Source organism: Mchenga conophoros, linkage group LG10, assembly GCF_057382185.1.
Source record: "Mchenga conophoros isolate Kocher_MC1m ecotype Shallow Benthic linkage group LG10, M_conophoros_male_GT1.1, whole genome shotgun sequence".
NCBI classification, from domain to species: domain Eukaryota; kingdom Metazoa; phylum Chordata; class Actinopteri; order Cichliformes; family Cichlidae; genus Mchenga; species Mchenga conophoros.
The window spans coordinates 26,628,271-26,650,560 of record NC_140535.1 but is presented as its reverse complement, the minus strand read 5'-3'; the positions used below and the strand labels follow the sequence as shown (position 1 = coordinate 26,650,560).

The 22,290-nt window shown below is 42.5% G+C and overlaps 1 protein-coding gene across 2 annotated transcripts in view; it reads right to left on the bottom strand.

The window, feature by feature from the left end:
* jade2 (jade family PHD finger 2) overlaps positions 1 to 20,311 on the bottom strand; it is a 231,785-nt gene extending 211,474 nt beyond the window's left edge. The window contains exon 1 of one of the 2 annotated variants that reach the window (XM_085289614.1): positions 19,309 to 20,311. The gene's annotated coding sequence lies outside the window, so the exon portion shown is untranslated. The remainder of the gene's footprint in view (positions 1 to 19,308) is intronic. The other variant, XM_085289613.1, reaches the window with a different exon arrangement.
* Positions 20,312 to 22,290: the final 1,979 nt, after the last annotated feature.

The window sequence follows — 22,290 nt, the reverse complement described above, 5'->3', positions numbered from 1 at the left end:
GTGATTTGGTGTGGCTAAACAGGTCTAAAGAAAAGGAAGGAATTAAGTTTAGGAAAGAGCAGAGAGAAGGACTGAGGTATCGGGAATTCCAGATCAATACAGCAGAGAGTTCACAGAGCTCGGAGGTTAAACCGACCGGGAGACTATTAAAAAAAAATTCAGAGGAAGACAGAGGAGCTGCAGAGGCAAACAGCAGTCTGTTAGCCTCGCACAACAGAAATCTGAGTGTAATGACAACAAATTAGAAGTATGAACAAACACTTAAACCATAAAAGAACTTTAAAGTACATTAAACAAAACCACATTTCCTATTGATCTGGTTCATTTAAAAAAAATGCATCACAACCTGGTCTCCATTTCATCTAATTCAGAATTAGTTAAATTCAGTAACCAAAAAAAAAACCAAGCGTACAGGCAAAGAGACGGAGACCACATTCAAATACTCACTCATACACACTGTAGGTGTTGACATGCTATCCGCTGCCCTGTGGCCCAAGTATGTAACAAAAAAAGAGCCAAAAGAGTTATGGTTTCTCTTTTTCTCTAATTTTCACCATTTTGCCTCTTTACACCACAACAGATATCAGAGGAAACAATCAGAGCGCAACTGAAGGGCAGACTCTCGGCTGTAATTCAAAGGGTTGCCCAAAATTATTGTATTACACAGTGAGGACTTAAGGCTTGAATGAAATTGGACAATTCCCTGTTTCATGAGCCAGATGTGATTTTTTTTTCTTCATTTTTTCCCATAAATAAAGCTTGTTAAAAGTCTGGAGTTAATTCCAAATGTGGTATTTGCTATTGGAAGCTGTTTCTGGGAACCACAACATCCAGTCACAGGAGGACCAAATGCATGTGAAACAGGCAAATAATTAACTTAATTAACAACAATAATAATAATAATAACTCAGACAAAATGCAGGATTATTAGGAATGACCAAATCAGTGGCCGCTGAGCTCGACATCATGACCAACCATAGATGTCCACAGACTCCCACAAAGGTAGATGAGCGCAGGATCCTTTCAATGATTTACATTTTTATGTGATCTGCCCGGGACTACAGACGTAAATGAGCAGTTTTGCTCCAGGAAGGAGGTATATTATTCTCCAAGCCCATCATAAGGCACACAAGGCTCATACTGATGATCACCAGAGTGGACAGAAGAAACTAAGATCAACCTGTACCCGAATGGTGGGAACTTGGAATGGGCTACAAGCCTATGCATAACGCAGTATCTGCAAAACATACCGGTGTCACGGGGATGCATGGATGTGTGGCTTCCAGTCACATTGGGTTACTATAATTATTGATGGCGTGACAGAAAGCAGAAGCAGACAGAAGCTCTCTGCGGTATATAGAGCTATTCTTTCAGGCATGTGACAGTAGTGATGGAAAATTACCCAAAACATACTGTTAATGTAAACCCAGAAGTTTTTAAAGGTAAGGAAGCAGAATCTTCTTCAGTGGCTGAGCTGATCACATGATCTCAACCTTATTAACTATGTATTTTACAACCAGAGAACAAAACTGAAGGCAGAAAAGCAAACTACAAATGAAGACAGCTACAATAAAGGCCTAGCAATGCATTACAAATTGTGATGTCTGTGGTTTCCAGACATCAGGCAGTCTTAACAAAGTGTTAAAAATAATCAGTTTAATTTTTCCAATTATATTTAAGCCCCTGAAAATAGGGTAGTGTGTATAAAAATGGATGTTATTCCTCAGTGGTTAATTAACTTAGCTTCAATGAATTAAGGCTGAGCGTCTGCACCTTAATTGCATCTTGATTGTTCCATACGCAGGAAAACTACAAAAAACATCCAAAATTTTTCCACATCAAACCGCGTGTCCCAATTAATATGCAGGAATGGTGTGATTGATCCAGTGGTAATCATCCCTTTGCTTAACGTTAAGATGTTACTATCAGCCTTTAAAGTCTGCCTTCAAAAACCAGTCCGGTCTCCTTCAGCTCAGATTAATTCAGATTAGCTGTCATGTGCAATCTAGTCCATATTACTCTAGCAGAATCCACTGGTGTGACTTATTTTTTCCCCAGTTACTCTGGCTGATTACACTTCTGCTGAGATTAAAACTAGGTGGAGCTTTGCTGCGTAATGCTCTGGATACAAATATGTATACGCACACACACGTATGTTGCGCGTATGTGTGCACGCGCACGTGTCGGTGAGTTTTACCGGGCTTAGAAAGACACCTTAGGTATTAGCTGGTATAAGCCACATTTTCTGTTCATGGTTTTTCTGTCAGCCCAAACCATTTACAGTGAGAAGGTTGACTAATGCATGCTGGGAAAAGCCAAGTTGCCTGGGGAGCTAATTAATTGGCTGACTATGACACTGCTGAGAGCACTGTGTCTGACTGAATGTTTAAAGGGGACTGTCCTCTGAAATGTGCAACATATAAGGCTTGAGAAAAAGGCCGTACGCGGGCAGCGAACAGCAGGTGGGAAAGAAATTCATGACTCAGCTGGTTTTAGCAGTTCATATAGAGTAGAGTGAGCTACAGCACAGACACCAAGTACGCATGCTCCTCAAAGACGAAGGATGAATTCACATTCGTGCATGTTAGAAGCAAGATTTCAGAAACTTTATTCACTTTGAAAGGTGTACCATCGAGTCTGTACAATTAAATCACATTTATTAAAAATGCTCCAGTGCATGCACTCACCAATCTAACTGCACTGTGAAAGCAGCAAGCAAAGGAGGTGCAGCCTGTCAGCTCACATCAAAATGAAGGAGAAAGTACTCCTTGGTGAAATTACCACAGTTAGTCATAAAAAGCGAATGTCTCTTAGGTGTTTTTGGGAGTTCGCTTCACTTGTTTAAATTTGTTTGTGACGTTTCTCACAAGAAGCCGCTGAGAATCTAAAATGGCAAAACTAAAGTAAACAAAGCTTGGGAATTTTCACACACCAAATTAAAATTTCTTGAATTAAAAGACCAGGGTTTAGTCACCAGACAAAATAAGGCACAGATAAATATATGATGTGAATTGGTAACCCGTTAAGGCAAGGAGGTCTGATGCCTTCCTAAAACATATGCTACAACGTTTGGGCAGTGAATACAGTCGTCATTCCAAATAATACTATAAGAAACACCGATTTTTGAAGTCATGAAACTCTTATGATCTCCAAAGCTGATAAATGGTCTGTATTTGTACAGCGCTTTACTAGTCCCTAAGGACCCCAAAGCGCTTTACACATCCAGTCATCCACCCATTCACACACACATTCACACACTGGTGATGGCAAGCTACATTGTAGCCACAGCCACCCTGGGGCGCACTGGCAGAGGCGAGGCTGCCGGACACTGGCGCCACCGGGCCCTCTGACCATAACTCACGGAAAGAGCGCGGCGAGACTGCTTTGAGCTGATACAGGCAACAGTAATTCAAATAACTGTTCGTTACAACCAAGTTATGCAGAAGACCATCTCTGAACGCAGCAGAAGACCTCACCAGATGGGACTGGTGTCAGATAAGAACAGGAAATTGAGGCTGTAGTTTTCAGACGATCACCAAAATTGGGCAATAGAAGAAGCATGAAAAAAGTTTACTGTCATATTAATATGGACCAAAATCTCTGAGAAATGTTTCCAGTCACAAACAATTAACACAGTTCTCAAGAAAAAAGAGGGTTGAACCCAGTAATAGCACAGCAGACCTCATAAAGTCACATGAATAAAATCCTAAAGTAATAGGATACATTTAAAAGTAATCAGACCTAATTCTGTGTATGCTAGCACAGGCTTTAAACTCTTTATCCCTAAGAACGTTTAGGAGAAAATTCAAAGCCCCAAAGCTGCAAGTTTTATTTAGTACCTTAATTCTAAAACCATGTTAACACTTAAAGAAGTTCCCAAAAGTAAAGCTAATACTGACAGCATGCATGGCATCCTGCAGAGTTTCACAGTCCACTCTTGTGATCATTTTATAGGGATCACTGTGTGTCGCTGCAGCCAGTAAAACTTCATCAGCACCGTTATTAAGTGAGCAGATGCTACTACAGCTGAAAACGGGAAATAAGGTGTCATAAAAAAAGCACTGTTTGCTTTAGAACATCTTGACAGCAGCATACGGCCCACCTCGGGCAAGAGTAAATGTGTAAAGGTATTGCACTCAGATAGTCAAATCCGATCTGTCAATCACACTGTGAGTGGGACTGTGCCACCTTTCCACGCTTCAAATTTTCCGTCAGTTTTGTCACTTCCTTTGGAAGTAAGTTTCCTCTAAACAAAAGCAAGACTAAAACTTTCACATCATTGAAAATAACAAGGGATGCTTAACAACAAAGATTTTTCCTGTAGAGCAGCTGACGGGTGATTTCTTTCTGATAACTGAATGAATTCTTTCATCTATAAAACTAAAACTAAAAAAATACAATTCTAAAAACAAGGAAATAAACCAGGGAAAAGCAGAAAATACATTAAGGAGCGTTGAAATAAAAAATGTGCTCGCTTTGCTTTAAATACCTTATCAATACTCTAAGTCCACAGCATTTCACTTCCTCTCAACTGAGCGATTGATTGAGGGTCTGAGATTAATCACGGCTAGTTAACCCACATGTGATCGTGTGCAGCTCAACGCACATTTGCATCGTAAAAGATTATTCGAGTTTTTATTTGGCCTAGTCTGACTTAAAAAAAAAAAAAGAGTCTTTCTTCTCCGTCCCCCAGCTTCCAGATCTATGATTGGCTGCATCCCATTTGTCATCCTGTCCATCCGTCTGTCTGCCTATAAGCTTGCCATCTGTCTTTCTGTCTGTCTGACTGCTTGACTCTTTGCTTCTCTGCCCGTCTACCCATTTGCCTGCCATCTGTTTAACTGTCTGCAAGTATGTCGCTCCTCTGCTTGGCTGTCTGTCTGTCCCCAGTCAGAGAGAGACAGACTGTGGATGACGGTGCACTTACTTCAGCAGGAAAACACTAGTCGGTGGCCGGTGTCTGTTTTAGCACTGTGCAGCACTTAAGGTCAGCACAACAACGGTTACCATGATGGCGATCTATTATTAAGAGACTGTAGCTGTAGAAGCCCAGTGAGCGCACACACACACACACACACGTGCAGCCCTCTCTTGAGATGAGCATGCAGTCTGGCTGTCAGAAGAAAACAGATCCATCAACAATAACACATTAAGTGACTGCTGGAACATCTGGGCACGTATGCACGACCTAAGAGAGGCTGGGATACATGCTGGTTTATTATTCATAAAGAGAAACAAGCATATAAAAATGAATAGTTAAACAGTGCAAATGAGCAAAGGTGCTCTGCAGCTGCACGCACGTACACGCGCCGAAATGACGCAAGCACCAACAACAACAAAACCCGGGAAGTAAAGCTTCCTGTCATTCAGCGCACACGAACACACAGACACACAAACACAAACAGTTGGCCAGTGCTCAGCACTCCTCGACTTGCCAGAGGTCAGTCGGTTTGATAAAGAATCCTTGCATATAAATTGCTTCATAACAAGCCATCTCTCTGAGGCAGTGCTCCGTGTGCGTGCGGGAGAAGATTTGTGTATTTGTGCATTTAATGTGTGTGTTTATTTGTGTGTCTCTTTCGCTATGATCCTAATGTTGTGTGTAGCTTGATTGAACAGAGTAAAGACCTGCCTGCCCGGGTAACAAAGAGCCTAAAAAAATAAAAAATAAAAAATCTTAAAAGCCTTTGGCAACATCCAAACCTGGAGGACGCCGAGCTGCGCCCCCCCGCCCACTTACGACTTTCTTCTCTTCCTTCTTTTTTCTTTTACTCGCTTCCTTTCCATCACTCACTTTTCCACCTCTAACCTTATCATTTCTTTCCATCACAGTATCCAATCTCCTGCTGCTCTCTGTATCCTCAAGTCCTTGAATTTTATTTATTTTTTTGGTAAATTCCACCTCTCGCTCAGTCACTCTTTGCCTGACGCTTTCTCACTTTCAATCCTCTGTTCAAACCCAGTTTACTGATCACCTCATCAATACTGACTCTTTCCTTTCCTTCATGGCGGTGTGTGTGTGTGTGTGTGGGGGGGGGGTGAAAAAATGAGATGCGATGGACAGGAATCAATTAATGAAGTGTGTGTTCCTGTGCAGACCTAATGCTGCGTGCACAAGCAAGACAACAACTGCTAGAGGGCACGCAGGGAAGACTGCGACGCTTACGCTCGCACACATCCAAGTCTATTTTCACTCTCCCCAACCCGTCTCTCATCCACCCACACACACACACACACACACACACACACACACACACACAGCTATTTTTGGACAGTCACTGGAGACAAGGTAGGAAAAAGAGAGTTTGACAGGTACAGAGAGAAAGAGCACCAAAGAAAGGAATCACAAAGATTCATAAAGTGAGGCGGGGAGACCAGGGAGAGAGACAGAGATGGAGAAATAGGGCAACTGTTGTGAATGAGCTGAAAGAATCGAAATGTCAGAGTGGGTGTCTACTTGTGTGTGATGTTGGGTATCAAGTATTTACCTCAACATCAAACGTATGTGCATGCACACAGAGACGTATGTGCTCGATGAAAAAAAAGGGGGAGAAGAGAAAACACACACACACACATCAAACATCTTCATCAGGTTCATGCTAACAGGTGTGCAAGAAAGGAGGCGGCGACTAACTCACACATCGCAACATGAAAGGTAGCGAAACACACGCGCGTTTCTCGTGCTAAGTGTATTAGGCTGCGATCCAGCTTTCAACACTGACACTTCAAGAGGAAGAAGTTTTTTTTGGTGTTCTGTTTAGATGAAGTGCGACGGGTTCGAACAAGTTTTGTGTGTAGTTCGTTTATTTGGACGTGTCACTCCCATCTGTGATTTATCTGGCATTAAGATGTTAATAATCTTGGCAAACATGGGGACTCGATGGCATCACTGTGTGAAAAAATATAACTGGAAGCTATTCTAGTTTAGACTATCAAGGATGTGTAATGCAGCGATTTTGTTCTGGAGCATACGGTAAATTTGTCGCAAATGATTGATGATTGATCAAAAATTTAATTTATCAAGTAAACATTCAGAGGGAACATTTCAATTTTGGTCCTGAGAAAAGCTGCCACGAAATTTTGTGTAGGCACTCATGATTCTGGAAGGATGGTGCGCCTACGGTTTTTGGTAGTAGTTTATTCTGCGTGGCACCGATTCAACAAGGTGCTGGAAACATTCCTCAGAAATTCTGGTCCATGATGAAAAGTTCCTGTTCCTCCACATCCTAAAAGTGCTCCACTGGATTGAGAGCTCATGACTGTGGGGGCCGTATGAGTACAGTGAACTCTTTGTCCTTTTCAAGTTTGAGATGATTTAAGCTTTGTGACATGGTGTGTATCCAGCTGGAAGCAGCCATCAAAACATGGTTACACTGTGGTTACACTAAATTCTAGCCCTACTATCTGAATGCTGCAGCAGAAATTAACACTCATCAGACCAGGCAACCTTTTTCCAGACTTCTCTTGTCTACTTTTGGTAAGCCAATGTAAATTATAGCCTCCTTTTCCTCTTTTGAGCTTACAGGAGTGGCACCTGGTGTGGTCTCCTGCTGCTGTGGCACATCTGCTTCAAAGTTCGATCTCTTCTGTGTGCCTTGGTTGTAACGAGCAGTTACTGAGTTACCGTTGCCTTCTTATCACCTTCAAACAATCTAGCTATTCCCCTCTGACTTCTGGCATCAACATCGCCCAGAGAGGTGCGACTCACTGGACTTTTTCTATTTTTCAGACCATTCTCTGGAAACCCTAGGGACGGTTATGGGGAAAGTAACAGTAGATGAGCGGTTTCTGAAATGCCAAGACCAGCAAATTCTGGCACCAACAACCATGCCATCGCTTAAGTCATTTTTGTTGCTAGCATGTGATTGGCTAATTAGAAATTTGCCAATTGAGTGTATCTCAGTAATATTTCAACAAATCTTCATGCAAGCCCTTTGTCTAGGGTGATCGTGGCTCAAGAGTTGGCAGTTCGTCTTGTAATTGGAAGGTTGCCGGTTCGAGCCCCGGCTCCGACAGTCTCGGTCGTTGTGTCCTTGGGCAAGACACCTCACCTATTGCCTACTGGTGGTGGTCAGAGGGCCCGGTGGCGCCAGTGTCCGGCAGCCTCGCCTCTGTCAGTGCGCCCCAGGGCAGCTGTGGCTACATTATAGGTTGCCATCACCAGTGTGTGAATGCGTGTGTGAATGGGTGGATGACTGAATGTAGTGTAAAGCGCTTTGGGGACTAAGGGGACTAAGCGCCATAGGGACTAAGTAAAGCGCTATACAAATACAGGCCATTTACGCACTAACTTTTTAACTAGTATCACTGTCAGTTCAAAACATCCAGTACTTTGGGATATTACAAATGGCAAGCATTAAACTTAAAGTACTGCCTTGTGCGTGTATGTGTAAGCAAAGCCTCAAATAGCTGCTATCATGGCTGCAGACCATCATGGCAACACATGAGGTATTTAAAGCAAGTTTTTCATTTGTCCATCCTCACACGTCAGAAGGAACAGATACGTACAACTTCTGCTGTAATCAATACAGCTGTCCGCGCAGACTGTGCACAGGCTCGTGCTTCACTTTCTTTGGTGGCTCAAACTCAATAATGTGACCAAAAGCATCCTGCATAGACAGTGACAGGGAACTAGAATTTCCTCCTCCATCCTCTAGGACAGCGGTCCCCAACCCCCGGGCCTCGGACCGGTACCGGTCCGTGAGTCGTTTGGTACCGGGCCGTGAGAGTTGAGGCTCAGGTGTGAAATGTATGGTTTTCAGGGTTTTTATCGGTTTTCAGCGTTATTTTGTTATTGTTTTTATCGTTTACTCGGTTTTCCTGGGTCTTTTCACGTGTGTTATGAATAAATTTCCTTTTTTTCAGTACCGGTACTAGTTTTATTTTGTTGTATTTATCCGCGACACCTTAAAGGCCAGTCCGTGAAAATATTGTCGGGCATAAACCGGTCCGTGGCGCAAAAAAGGTTGGGGACTGCTGCTCTAGGAGTTGAGTTGGACTCCTTGTGTTTGTGCAGTCTGTACCCTTTCCAGGGTTTTATGGTGGTGAGAAGGTCATGTGAAGGCAACATCTAAAAGCTGCTTCAATATTATGGTTTAACTCTGCTAAAATGGTGCTGCTAACTTTCAGCTCTTGGAGATAGACGTATATTCTGGGTTTAGGATATCTAAGAAACTAGCCTTCAGCATTTCAACAAAAAAAGGAATAAGTTGTGGATCAGCTATTCAATACATTTTTTAAACACAGGCTGCTGTATAGTGCAACCCACTGATACAGTGAGAGCTCCATCACAAAGGTAGAAACCACCAATAAACCTGAAGTGAAAAAGAAAACAAACCGCAGCACACAGCAGTACTAAACATCTCAGCCGGAAACTCCATGCGCTCACGACCTCACTCGGTAATACACACCTCCACCCCTTCACATCTAACTGACTGTTAGGCTCAGAGCCACTTAAGAGCAGTCATGAGTCACTCTCTGATGCTGATATCACCATCACCATTCCCATCAGCCCTCTCCCCTGTGGTCCCCCCCTCCCGCTGAACGCTCCGTGGGGATCCGCCGAATGGAAGGAAACTTGCTACTCATGTCAAATACAGAAGACTGTTGTCTCCGTAAAGTGAATTAGTTTTCTGGTATTGCTCTCAGGGGAGCAAAGCTTCCCTAAGTGAAGCGTAATATAAGAGAGAAGCAAAAGACAAAGACCCCCTGCCAGCAGTAGCATGGTTTAAATGAAGAACGTTAACGATGCTAGAAACGACAGTTTGTAAAGGCTTCTAAAGGAATATTGTTTCCATTTCACGATTACGATTTAGGTGCTTTATTAGTAACTTTATTTTTTGTTATTAGGATTTTTTCCTTTCCCTTTTTCCTCCACTGACACGTACCAATCCACTGGTTGAATGTACTTTGGCAACCATAAGAAAAGCAGCTTCAGTATTTTATAGACTCAGGCGACTTGATCAATATATCAGCTTTTGACAATTGATGTCTATTGCACGCTGAATAGATGTCAGACAATATAAGCTGACGCAGATAAATACAACTAAATAAACGATACGACCAAGACAAAAGCTGCGGTAGTTTGTAAATATAATAAAAAAAACGCGAATTCACTGTGTAATTGTGTAACTTTATTAGCAGCGTCCTCCTGAAATGAGCCAGTAACATTAAAATTAACATCCTCCTCTCTGCTCCTTAATGCTCTCTGGTCTCTATGGTAATACTTAAATGTTTCTTTCAAAATAAGATACGAAACTACAACACGGGAAAAGACCCAGTGAAACCGAGTTATTGATAAAAACCCTGAAAACCATAAATTTCAACTCTTGTGGCCCGATACCAAACAACTGACGGACCGGTACCGGGCCGTGGCCTGGGGGTTGGGGACCGCTGACCTTCATGACAAGAAAACTGTGGTGGGTGCAGTGGCACTACATCGGGGAAAGCAGGGTAACCAAGAAGAGCAGTGCTTGCCTAATCAAATATAAAAATACACATCACTTAAAACACACCAAAGGGAAAGCAATCTCTCCCAAAAATGACATCACATCCACGCAAGCTGTGCTTTGCTGCTCTTTTGGCAGCTTGTACAACTCTCATTATTGATAACCTTGTGCATTTGCCATTGCCATCACAGCTATTTTCAAAATGGACAAGCTCGAGGAAAGACTGTGCGATCAAATTCGGCCGTAGAAGCAATTATAAGACACATATGTGGAAGTACAGGCATTCCCAGATGGGACAGGGCTCATGGAGGGAGATGTGTAAATGAGTTACAAACTGCTTTGTTTACATCCTTAGGATTACAACCAAAAATAGCAAAATGGGCTTGTACAAATGAACATATCAGAATCAAAATCAGACAATCACACCCACGTAATTCAATAATTGCCCAGCATTGCAGTGTAGACAAAGTAGGTAGGGTTATAAAATGCTTTCTAGGAATACCTTACACAATAGCTCAGTCTAAAAATAGCTGCCTGACAGATAGACCATACCTGAACCCTTTGATCTCACATATACCTTGTAGCATTACGCACATACAAACTAGTTTACTTTATGCATATCAATACCTCAAGCAGCTTCCCTCGACAGTGTCTGTTTCTAAGTACAATGCTCATGCTAGCTATAAAGAAGCAGTTAAATCCTTAAGGGACTCCGTCTCAGTAAAACAGTGTTAAACTCGGGAAGAAAATAAGGAAACTCTGAGGACGGCAGCAGAAGAGAGGAAGTGCGCTTGCGTTATGAAGAGGGAATAAATGGAGCAAAAGACAAAAACCTTTACACACACTTAATGCTGCTACACCAAATGTGCACGCACATATATGCACACAAACCTGAGAGGCCAAACAAAAGAGCCACAGAAATCAAATAGATTTCCTTTAGCACCTTGCTGGCTCCAGCCACCAGAACATTAACACAATATTTATTGATGCTGCCACTGCTCCTGCTGCTGCCGCTGCATTATGGGAGCAGGGATGAGTGAGCGAAAAACAGAAAGATAGGAGAGAGAATGAAAGGGAATTAAAAAAAAAAAAAAAAAAAAAAAAAAGCGGGAACAAGGCTGAGGTCCAAATCATTTTCTAACTAAGCCTCCCGCTCCATCTCCTAAAATCTGCTGACAAACAATAAAGAAGGTGAATCGGAGCCAGGGAGCCTCGGGCTCTGCCAAAAACCCGGGAGGAGAAAGAGCAAAAGGGGACGACAGGTGGGAGGAGGGAAGGTGGGAGGGAGGGAGAAACACAGAGAGATGGAAGGCTGATCCAGAGCTCCCGTCTCCACTGCCATCGGGAGTTCATTAGCCTTTGGAAGGAAGGACGACAAGGACAGAGATTGAGGATGAGCACTCTGCCCTTCACCCTCTAGTAACCCCGACTACCTGCACCTCCCATCCTTTACCCTACATCTTGTCTTTCATCTTCTATTACTACCTTTCACCTCCCTCTGTCGCTGTCTTCGACTACCTCCTCAACAACTCATCGCCTTTGTTCTGCCTCTCTTTTAAGTTTATCCTAATTTCTGGCAGTTCAAAACACACATGTAGCATCTCGACACATGTACATTAAATACAAATAAGCGCAGTAAAGGCTTATTTTCCTCTCGAATCACCGTGCGTTCCTACAGCAAAGGAAGGCCGGACATACTGTTTCTATCTGTTGTTTACTCCCCTCGCTCAGCACAAAAACATACACATACCTACTCCTGAAACTCTTCCCATCAGGAGCTCAGGCGGCATCTGTCAGCCTGTCCATCAATGTGCTTACAACTAGACTTTTATTTTTATTTTCTTCCCCTGGAAATAAGAGTAGGAGGTAGAGAGAGAGAAGAGAATAACCCAGCAAACCAGGAAGAAAGGGGAAAATGTGTCTGAGCATAATAACACATTTTAAATGTTTCTGCTTTTTAACTTTGTGCACGAGTCACCTGAGACTCTACAACTGTGGGCTTCACCTCTATTTTCAGAAATGACCCTACATCTTGTGTGCTTAAAACTAACTTAAATATTTCACAGATTTTCACAGATATACTATATTACTTAAACACATGTACATATAATATGCATCTCTTAGTACGGCTGATGTAGTTAAAAGGGTCCTATTATCCCCATTTTCACTTGCCTCGAGTTAGTTTGCATAATTTACAGATCAAAATAATCCTCATTAAATTAGGCCTTGGTGCAGCATGTAACCCTCCCTTTAAGCTAATTGGCTGCCCCATCTAAACAAAAAGTCTGAACATTAAATAGATGAGGCTTCTCATAGTCAAAGTTTTGTGCCTGAAGATATCTTACGGATATCTGCTGCCTGTGTAAATTCAGGGCCACTCGAATAGGTTTTGCCAAATACCCTTGCTCTTATTTTGACAGTTCAGTCGCTGCATACAGCAGTGGCCCCTCAGACAAACTCTAATTCTACCTTCTTGGACCACAGCTGGTCATGATATACTCCTCTGGAGATCCACTGTGAGCAGGAGGGTCACCCTAACCAGAGCCTGCAGCAGGCTGACAGCTAGTGCTGCTACTCTGTAGTCCTCTGAGGCTACAGAGTAGAACAAGGACTACCTCCACCAGCTGCAGTCCAAGACGATAGCACTGAAGTCTGTCTGTAGGATGAGGAACTTATTGCAACAGATTCTTTTTGTTCTCTGCTATTTATTCTGAAAAAGCATATATGGGATTACATATTACTTCAGTTAATAAAGGGTGGGTGAGCTTTCTTTCGTGTGCATACACAAGCGTGCATGCCCTGCTTTGCTACTGCAGCAGTTCTGTGGGCAACACAAGCATAATCCCTCATTATTTGAAACTTTGGGCTGGTTTACAGTATCAGAAAAAAAGGATAAAGCAATATGTGCTAATTCCTGTGCAATACCACTATAAAAATAATTCTAGTGAATAGGGCTGGGCCATATACCGGTATAATGTTGGGCAACGACAAGAAAATGAAATATCACGATAGAATATGGGTAAAACGCGCATGCGCAGTGCCTTTGTTTACATACGCACATGGCGGCGACGCAGAATGACAAGGGCGAAAGCGGATCGTTGAATGAAACGGATGAACCAGGTTTGTAAAAATGCTGCAACTTCAGTGGTGTGGAACTGGTTTGGCTTTCGTCCGTCAGACACACAACAAAGCACTATTTTTGGTAGAGCATGCTAGCGGGCCGTCGTTATTACCGTGTTTTTTGGAAAATACGGCACACTTAAAATCAATCCTTTGATTTTTCTGAAAGTCGACAGATTATAATCCCGTGTGCTTTATGTATGAATTCTGGTTGTGTTTACTGACCTCGAAACGATTTTATGTCGTACACGGCACTCGAAAATCTGTCAAATGTTTTAGTACGACTTTGCTAAGCTACGAACCCGCAGCGCTTGATGGATTGTCGGAGCATTACGGCTATCGTAGGCAGGCGCCTCGCGGAGTGATACGTACTGTGCTTCAACATAATATTACCGTATTGTGTGTGTATAACCTCTTTTTAAGTTTTGTGGATATTATACATGGTTATGCTGAGGATATGTCGGCCAGTTTCCACTGGAAATGCCTTTTGGTTAAACTGTCAGCAAGGAATTTGCATTTGCACTGTTACGTTTTTATACAACTTTAATGTAAAAAACAGCTGCTTGTTTAAGTGAAAATACATTGATGGGGTTTTTTTCACTAATAAAGTTGTGGAGTTGTAAAGTATTTTGTCTAGTGTCAATTATATCGTCAGTTATATCGTTATCGCAAATTTTCAAATCTATATCGTGATAAATATTTTTGGTCATATCGCCCTGCTCTAATAGTGAACTAGCTTTACTCAATTACAACATGAGACGGCCAATATAAAGTCGACAGAAGTCATTCAAACCATGTTTTGACAGACAACACGAAAGGCCAATGACAACGAGAGCAGCACAGTGCTGAACCATTGATGTGATGGGTATAGAGTTAGAGCCATAACAGGTTAGACTAATGCATCCAGCAGCCACTGCAGCTGTACACAGTATACAAGTATGTCAGGAGTGCGAGCGACACTCCAACATCAGATCTGTGATCCGGTCACACATCTAGTCCATATATAATCCTGACTGCCCACTTCGTTGAGACAGTCCTGCCATAAGAGGACCAGAGCTGAATGAATAGCTCATTTTTGCTTATTTTCTCCTTTGTTTACATGTGAATTTTTCTTGAATTTACCCACTTTGCTTATTTTAAACTAATCAAATAATTTATTTTTCCATTTTGTTTGTGTTCTCCCGTAAGACTTGAAGCTTTCGACCGGTCAGACCTACATCTGTGGTTTCACACAAAATTTCCAAACAAGCAAAGACCCCACGTTCAGTCTGTCACAAATCCTTTTGGAGCTGCATCGGAAAGGACATCCAGGGTAAAAAAAAACAACAAAAAACAAAAACAATAGCAGGTTCTATATATACCTATGTTTTTTTTATTTAAAATATAATTTTATAATGCTCTACATTTAAGTTTGACAGAAATAGTCATTACACTGATATGAAAAAATTATAATAACAAGTTTTTTTTCCCGACACAGTTTTTGTTCAAAAAGGCTTTCCTGTAAAATGTAACAAAAAAAACAACAACAACAAAAAAAAAGCATCATTAATTTTTCTGAAAAAACATCTGGTGCACCGCAGCATCCACTGCTCTCATTCAGTCAACAAGGGACAGGTTTTGCAGACCAAACAGTTAGGAAGCACATTCCAATTACTCCTGCAAAAGTCTTCTCTTGAAATATGTTCCACATTTTCCTCCTCGCCAGTGTTCTGTGCAGGTGTGCAGACTTTGCAATTATCCCTTAATAACAAGGCTGACTCACAGTGACACGAGAAAAAAATATATAAAAATGAAAACACCCCCTCTCCCCTTGAAGTCTGACGTCATCTCCTGCTCACAGAACAGCAGGTTAGCATGTGCACGCATGCACACGCACAAGAAGCCGCTAATGAGGTTCTAGGCCACAGCGGGGTCATCTGCTTCGAGCAAACACTGACAGAACACATCAGGGTAATGCATAAAAACATGCCTGCGGCATTTAAGCCAACACATGGTTTGTTTCGTGCTGCAAAACCTCTAAGACACGACAAAAATCTGTGCAGGACAAACTAATTAACACAATCTGAACTAAGCTAAACTGTAAGTGAACTAATGGCAACTCCACATATGAATTTATTCTGAATAAAACATTAAAGTTTTTGTTGTTAAAAGTATTTTCTACTTTCCTGATTTTTTTAGCATATTTGTCTTAAATTTGTCATCATCAGACACATTTTAATATTCCAGTTAAATAAAAAATACAGCTTTTAAATGCTGATTTCATTTATTAAGAGTTATCCAAACCTGAGTTATCCAAAATTAATTATGCCACTCCTCATATTAAATCATGAAAAAAACTGATTAACCATATTTTTTTGGAAAGCTGAGTTCAACTTTACAAGCAGCTGCCAGTCTTAGTGCCAGACCTGTTGAGCATTTCTAAGACTTTATTACTTCAATAAACCACAGCGACAGTCAACAGTGGTATTACCTTCCCAGTAATGGTCCACCTACCAAATGAGCTCATCAACGACTCATCCAGGTTGTCATAAAAGAACCCAAACAACATCTAAAGGACTGCTGGTCTTATTTGCCTCAGTTAAGGTCAGGTCATATCAACAGTCAAACATGGTGGCGGTAGTGAGATGATGTGGGGCTGCTTTGCTGTTTCAGGACCTGGACACTTTGCTGTAACTGATGATCACACCAGCAAGTTCACCTCTGAATATCTCAAAAAACAAAAGAAACAAAATGAATGTTTTGGAGTGGCCCAGTCAAAGTCCGGACTTAAATCTAATTGAGATGCTTCGGCACGACCCTAGACAGGCTGTTCATGCCGAAATAGCCTCGAATAAATCTGGAAAGAAGAGTGTGCCAAAATTCCTCCGCAGTGATGTAAAAGACTATCATTGGTGAGTATCTCAAACGCATGATTGCAATTTATGCTGCCAAGGGTGGCGGTGGCACAACCAGTTATTAGGTTTAGGGGGCAATTTTTACACAGGGTAGGTTTTGAATGATCTTTTTTATCCCTTAATAAATTAAATCACCATTGAAAAACTGCATTTTGCATTTACTCTGATCTTTGTCTAATGATAAACGTTTGAATGTGACAAGTATGCAAAATCGAAGAAATCAGGAAGGGGGCAAATATATAAATAGTGCTGTGAAAAAGCATGTAGGAAACACAAAGTAACAATAATAATGAAAAAAATTAAGAATGTTTAATCGTCTCAAACTACAAGAAATTTCAGCTGAACAGTTACAGTATTGTGACACAGATACACAAATCCTCCTCAGCTAGTAGCCCACATGCTGCTGGGTTAGTTAGTTGGTTACTAAGCAGATCAGAGCAGAGAGCTATGAACATGACAGCTAGCCAACACGCCTGAAGGCGGCCATACACACACACACGCTCAGCTGGTTCCCATCCTTCCTATACGACAAATCTCCAAATCTAACTCTTAAAAAACAAAACAACAACAACAACAACAACAAAAACTATACACGCTTTCGCAGCCTTCATCAGCGATGTGCGTAAAAACATCCATTTGTGTGTGTGTGTGACGGATTGAGGGTACGGTTTAAGTGACGTCAGCCGTCCATTCATGAACAGCATCTCTCCTCCTCCTCCTCATCATCACCTACGTAGCCAGCTAATGCGATACAACACACCACGTGGGGGACCTTACCCCCTTTTCCAGCCAATCAGAGCTGAGCGCTTAACGCAGCAGACACTAATACTCACAGACACACACGCAACACTACACCCACGCCTAGACACACGTGTGAGTACGGGCACATGTGAGGCTTAAAAGGTCTGCAAATGACATGGTGTGAAGGGAGTGGCGGTACGATGGATGGATCGATGGATGGATGATGGAGAAGTTGGTGGAGAAAAGCACAAAAGAGTGGATGGAGTACAGAAAGAGAGGGAGAGTTGAATGAGATGGAGCAATGGAAGATGAAGAAGCAACTGAAATACAGACGACTGGCTGGAGGGCTGTCATCAAAAATGTGGAAGCAAAATAACAACAGCACTCATCCCCATTCGCTGATTTTGTAAACAACCAATGTCTCTAGGCGAGCGAAGAGAGACCCGAGGGAGGGAAGGTGGGGAGTGGGAGAGAAATGAGCATGAGTGAGAACAAGATAGCACTGCATCAGAAAAAGATATGAAAAAAAAATTAAGAAGGGGCTAGAGGGATAGAGAGAGAGCTGTTATACCCCCACACACCGTGACTCATCTCCGGTTTCATACCCAGCGGGAGGAGGACGGTTGTGTGTCTGTGTTTGTGTTTGTGTGAGGAAGACAATCTGAGGTGAAGGTATGTATTTGTGCGCATCTGTGTAATCGCTACCTGCATCCATACTTGAGGATCAGAGTAGGCATGAAGCACGTGGAGTTGTTGGCATATGTGCACAGGTCTTGCTTGCAAGTGGCGATCGTGATGATGATGATAATGATGCACATGTGGGAGGGAAGGCTGTCACTACTGGGAACATCTAACAAATCTCCAGACAATTCAATTGATTCAACGCTAGAGCCACTTCAGCCTTTCTGAACTAAAAAAAAAAAATTGATAAATTGCTCCATCCATTAATAATTAGCACTAATAGGCAGATATACTTGTGTTCTTTGGAGGTGCTCCAGGCAAATGTTGAAGAGTAGGTGGCCACAAAAAAAAAAAATCACACAGGAGGCAAATGCCCCAGTTATAACACATTAATCCTGCAGACATCTGACTTGCAGCATCACCATCTGCATCCACGTGTCATGTCCTGGTGGTGTTGTTGTTTCCCCCCCCCCCCCTCCAGGTATGAATGCATCTGCCACACTCAGAGAGAGCTCTGACTTAGAGGTAAACAACAGCCCCCCCCCCCTTTTCTGACGCCAGCTAGATCAGCACAGCACGAAGCAGGAGGAAGGGGGATGGGGTGAAGGGGGCAGAGAGAAGTTGCTCTAATTCCTTGATGTGTGTATGCTTGCGTGCCCAGCCTTCCTAAAAGCAGTACAGCTTCCGCTGGTCCCTTTTGCCCGAACCCCCCTCCCTCCATTTACCGAGCAGTGAAGAAACCTGCAAATCCCCAGGGCCTGCAAATTGTTTGGTGCCACCAACACCCCAACCCCACCCCATCCCAGACCTCCTCCTCTCTTCACAACTTCACCTCATGCGCCTCTCCATGTGTGCGACCCTCAACACCCCCGCAAGTTTTCTTTTTTTCATTGTTTATATTTAAAATATCCCACACGACTCACCCCACTGCCGCGAACAATTACGCCCCGAAAAAATATAAATGCATAATAACAACAATAACCACACTCTTGGATACGCTCCAACTAACCAGCTCGCACTCTTTTGATTCCCACGGGGGGAGCTGGCTCGTTCACGTCACATTTTTCAAGCACAACAACATGGCCCGAGTTTCCCCGGTTAATTTCATGTCCCTGCAGTGAGTGCACCGGCTCTGCTTTCAAAGGCGCTGTTTGTCTTTTCTTCACTGCAACACGTAAAGCGCATATCCCCACGCCTCACCCACAACATCGCCACCTCTCCTGGACCCGTTTGCCCCGCTCACTGGCGGAGCGCCACAGCCGCGACTGTAACTCACAAGTCCGCTGCGAGAAAGTCCGTACACAGCTGCTAGCCTAGCTCTGATATAGCACTAGCAGCAGCAGCAAAGTGGACTTCGGATGTTTATTTTCTTCTACTTTTATTTATTTATTTTTTTACTAAATCAGCGTTATTTCTTATTTTACCTTGATCGCTGTCTGCTTCGGGTACAGAGACGTCCTCAGTCCTGGACGGCGGGCGATTCCCAGAGATTAGGAGATCATTGGGAGCCAGGCACATGTAGTTCAACAGCGGAGGCGGTTTAGGACTAATTCAGCGTGCCCACTCGGTGCCCTGGCAGGCTGTTAGCAGTGCAGCTAAAAAAGCTGGCTCCTGGTCCACGCTAGGTGACAGGACTGTCCCTTCCCCTCCCCTCACCTCACCTCACCTCTCGGTGTGTTGACAGCGCGTCAGCTCTGCAAAGACCTACGACCGAGTCCAAATCCGAAATAAAAATCCCCCCCCAGCCAAAAAAAGTGGCAGCCAGGATGAGATACAGCCTCCACAAGTCAATAACAAACGGAGCGGGTGCAGCGGCCGGTCCTGCTACCGTTCACGGCGTAACGGGCTGCGAGGTGCGCACAACATAGCGCTCACAGGAAAGCGTGTCGCATTTTGCAAAAAGCAACCCCAAACGTGGTGTCAAAATCCGACTGTTTTCCTCTCCGGTGCCAGCCGCACGGGAGGAGGAGCAGGAGGAGAAGCGAGGATTTAAAAAGAAAACGATATAAAGAAAAAGAAAAAAGGGTCTGCTTTATTTCCAAGCGACGAGTCAGTAAATATTGCAAGCCAGTTTCGCAACGTCCCCTTCCTTCAAAAATAAAACACAGCGCTCTCTCCTCCTCGTCTTCTTCACTTGCTCCGGTGCCTTGCCTCGCTTCCACTCCTCTGCCCGGTGCTGTGTACGTGCACGCCGCTCTGCACAAATGCACAGGCGGGTCTTCTCTTGCTAGCCCTCTCCCTCCCACCCCCCGGGAAAGAAAAAAATAAAAAAGACAACACAGAATGAGAGAAAAATCAGCTCTTATCATCAGCTTGAAAACTCTTTTGGCGCCATATTTATGGCGTACTTTCAATTCACTGTTACCGCAAACTGCACTTCCTACTCTGACAAACGCTAGATTACTGCGCCTCGGAGAGGAGATCGTGGGGATTGAACCTTCCTTCACCTGCCAGTTCTGTCACAGTGATACAGCATTACTGTATGGAAGAAAGTTATGTAATGCAATCACATACACGCGCGCGCGCACACACACACACACACACACACACAAAACACATCTCAGCTATTTTAAATTATGAATATTATCCTTAAGAATTAATAGATCACTCATCCATCAATGCACATTTGGCTATATGAGCTCAGAGAGATGAATAGTTTTTTGAGCTGTGTCTAAGTTATTATCATATCCCTAAAAAAAAGTAGCTTCTTCATTCATAGGAAGAAAAATAAAACTGTTAAAAAAATATCTGACAAAGTGCTGCCGACTGAAACCTTCTCTGTATATGAAAAGATAACCAAACATCAACAACAACAATGGCTGACATGTGACTGCAATAACTGGGTTTAGAAGAGAGTTTAGAGCCTGAATAAAGTGCGCTTGATCAATAGTTCTCTGGATGGTTTTCCTTGGACACTGGCTGCTTTTTTACTCATTTCCAGTCCAGTCCTTGTTCCTTACGATTTTCAGAAGCTACTTAACACTGACATATGAATCATTAAAATCATAAAAAGGCTCCTAACTAATGGGATGAACCAGTGTTGTGTCTACACAGAACAGAGAACTCAGCAAAGAACCAATTTTACATTTTATCTTTAGGCACTTTTTTACTAACTGTGACAAAGCATATATTTTTTCCCATTTCTTTTATCTAATACTTGTAAAATTCCAACGCTAATGTGGTTATAAAGACATAAAATAGCATTTAGGCAGCAACAAGGTGATTCTTAAAGAGGTTTTAGCTGAAAACATATCCAAGCACGGTGTGCAGTGTCAATTAATGGCAGGCCTGAAAACTACCTATAGCAGTTCCTTTTATTTTATTTTATTTTATTTTATTTTATTTTATTTTATTTTATTTTATTTTATTTTATTTTATTTTATTTTATTCAGAGATCTGACACAGTGGTACACTGGTAGATCCTGCATTTTTAGCTGATCACTGAAGCCTCCTCAGAGATGATGTCAGTTAAAAAGGTGGCAGTCAAGAAGTCTTTCTTAAGGAAAAGAAACAGAGAGAAAACACTAAAGTATCTCCACACAAGCCCTGGTCTGAAAATCAGTGGCAACAGGTCTGATGGAGTGGTGAATCCAGATGGGAAACTTTTGATTTGAATCATTAGTGAGTGATTACTGTAAAACACAATGAAGGCTCTGTGATGGTTTTAGAGCTGGATGTCAGGTAGTGGTGCTGGGGATCTTGTCAAAATTGATGTAATTATGAAATCTGAAATGTACCATCAGACTTTGATCCAAGTTCTAAACCCTCTGCTAACGGTTTCATTTGTCAATATGACAATGATCCCAAACCCACGGTCAATGCAGTAAAAGCATTCATGGATACAAAAGCATAAATTGAACACTATCGGTCATGGATTGGCCTCCCCACAGCCCAGACCTCAACATTGTTAAAACAGTTTGGCATTAGCCAACAGCTAACGTCCAAAGAAGAGGTAATACCGAATTCTTGCCATCACCATTAACTGCTTTCAAAGCTACTGACATCTGGCGTTTTACTTCAAAGTGAGAAACTCTTTAACTCTAAGTGATAATATCTCTCCACAAGTGATTGATTTGCACACAGTGATCCATAGGAAATAGCTGGCAAGTAAATTACTTTCCTTCACATTTTCTCTAAAATCTATATTTAAAGGGGAAGAGGGTGTTTGATCAATATGCAGTCTACTCCCATCTACTGTCTCTAAATCACTGTCCTCCTCAGCTGTTATCAAGCAGGATTATTTATTTATTTTTGCCCCTCTCTTACAGTCTTTTTCGAAGTCATTTGAGGTGCTCACAAGCGAATCTGTCTTCATTTCCCAGTGAAAGAAAAGGTCTCCTTTTCATTCAGTATGTGTAGCTTTTAACTCTGCACCTCTGCAGTGACAGTGCATCATCTCCACTGCT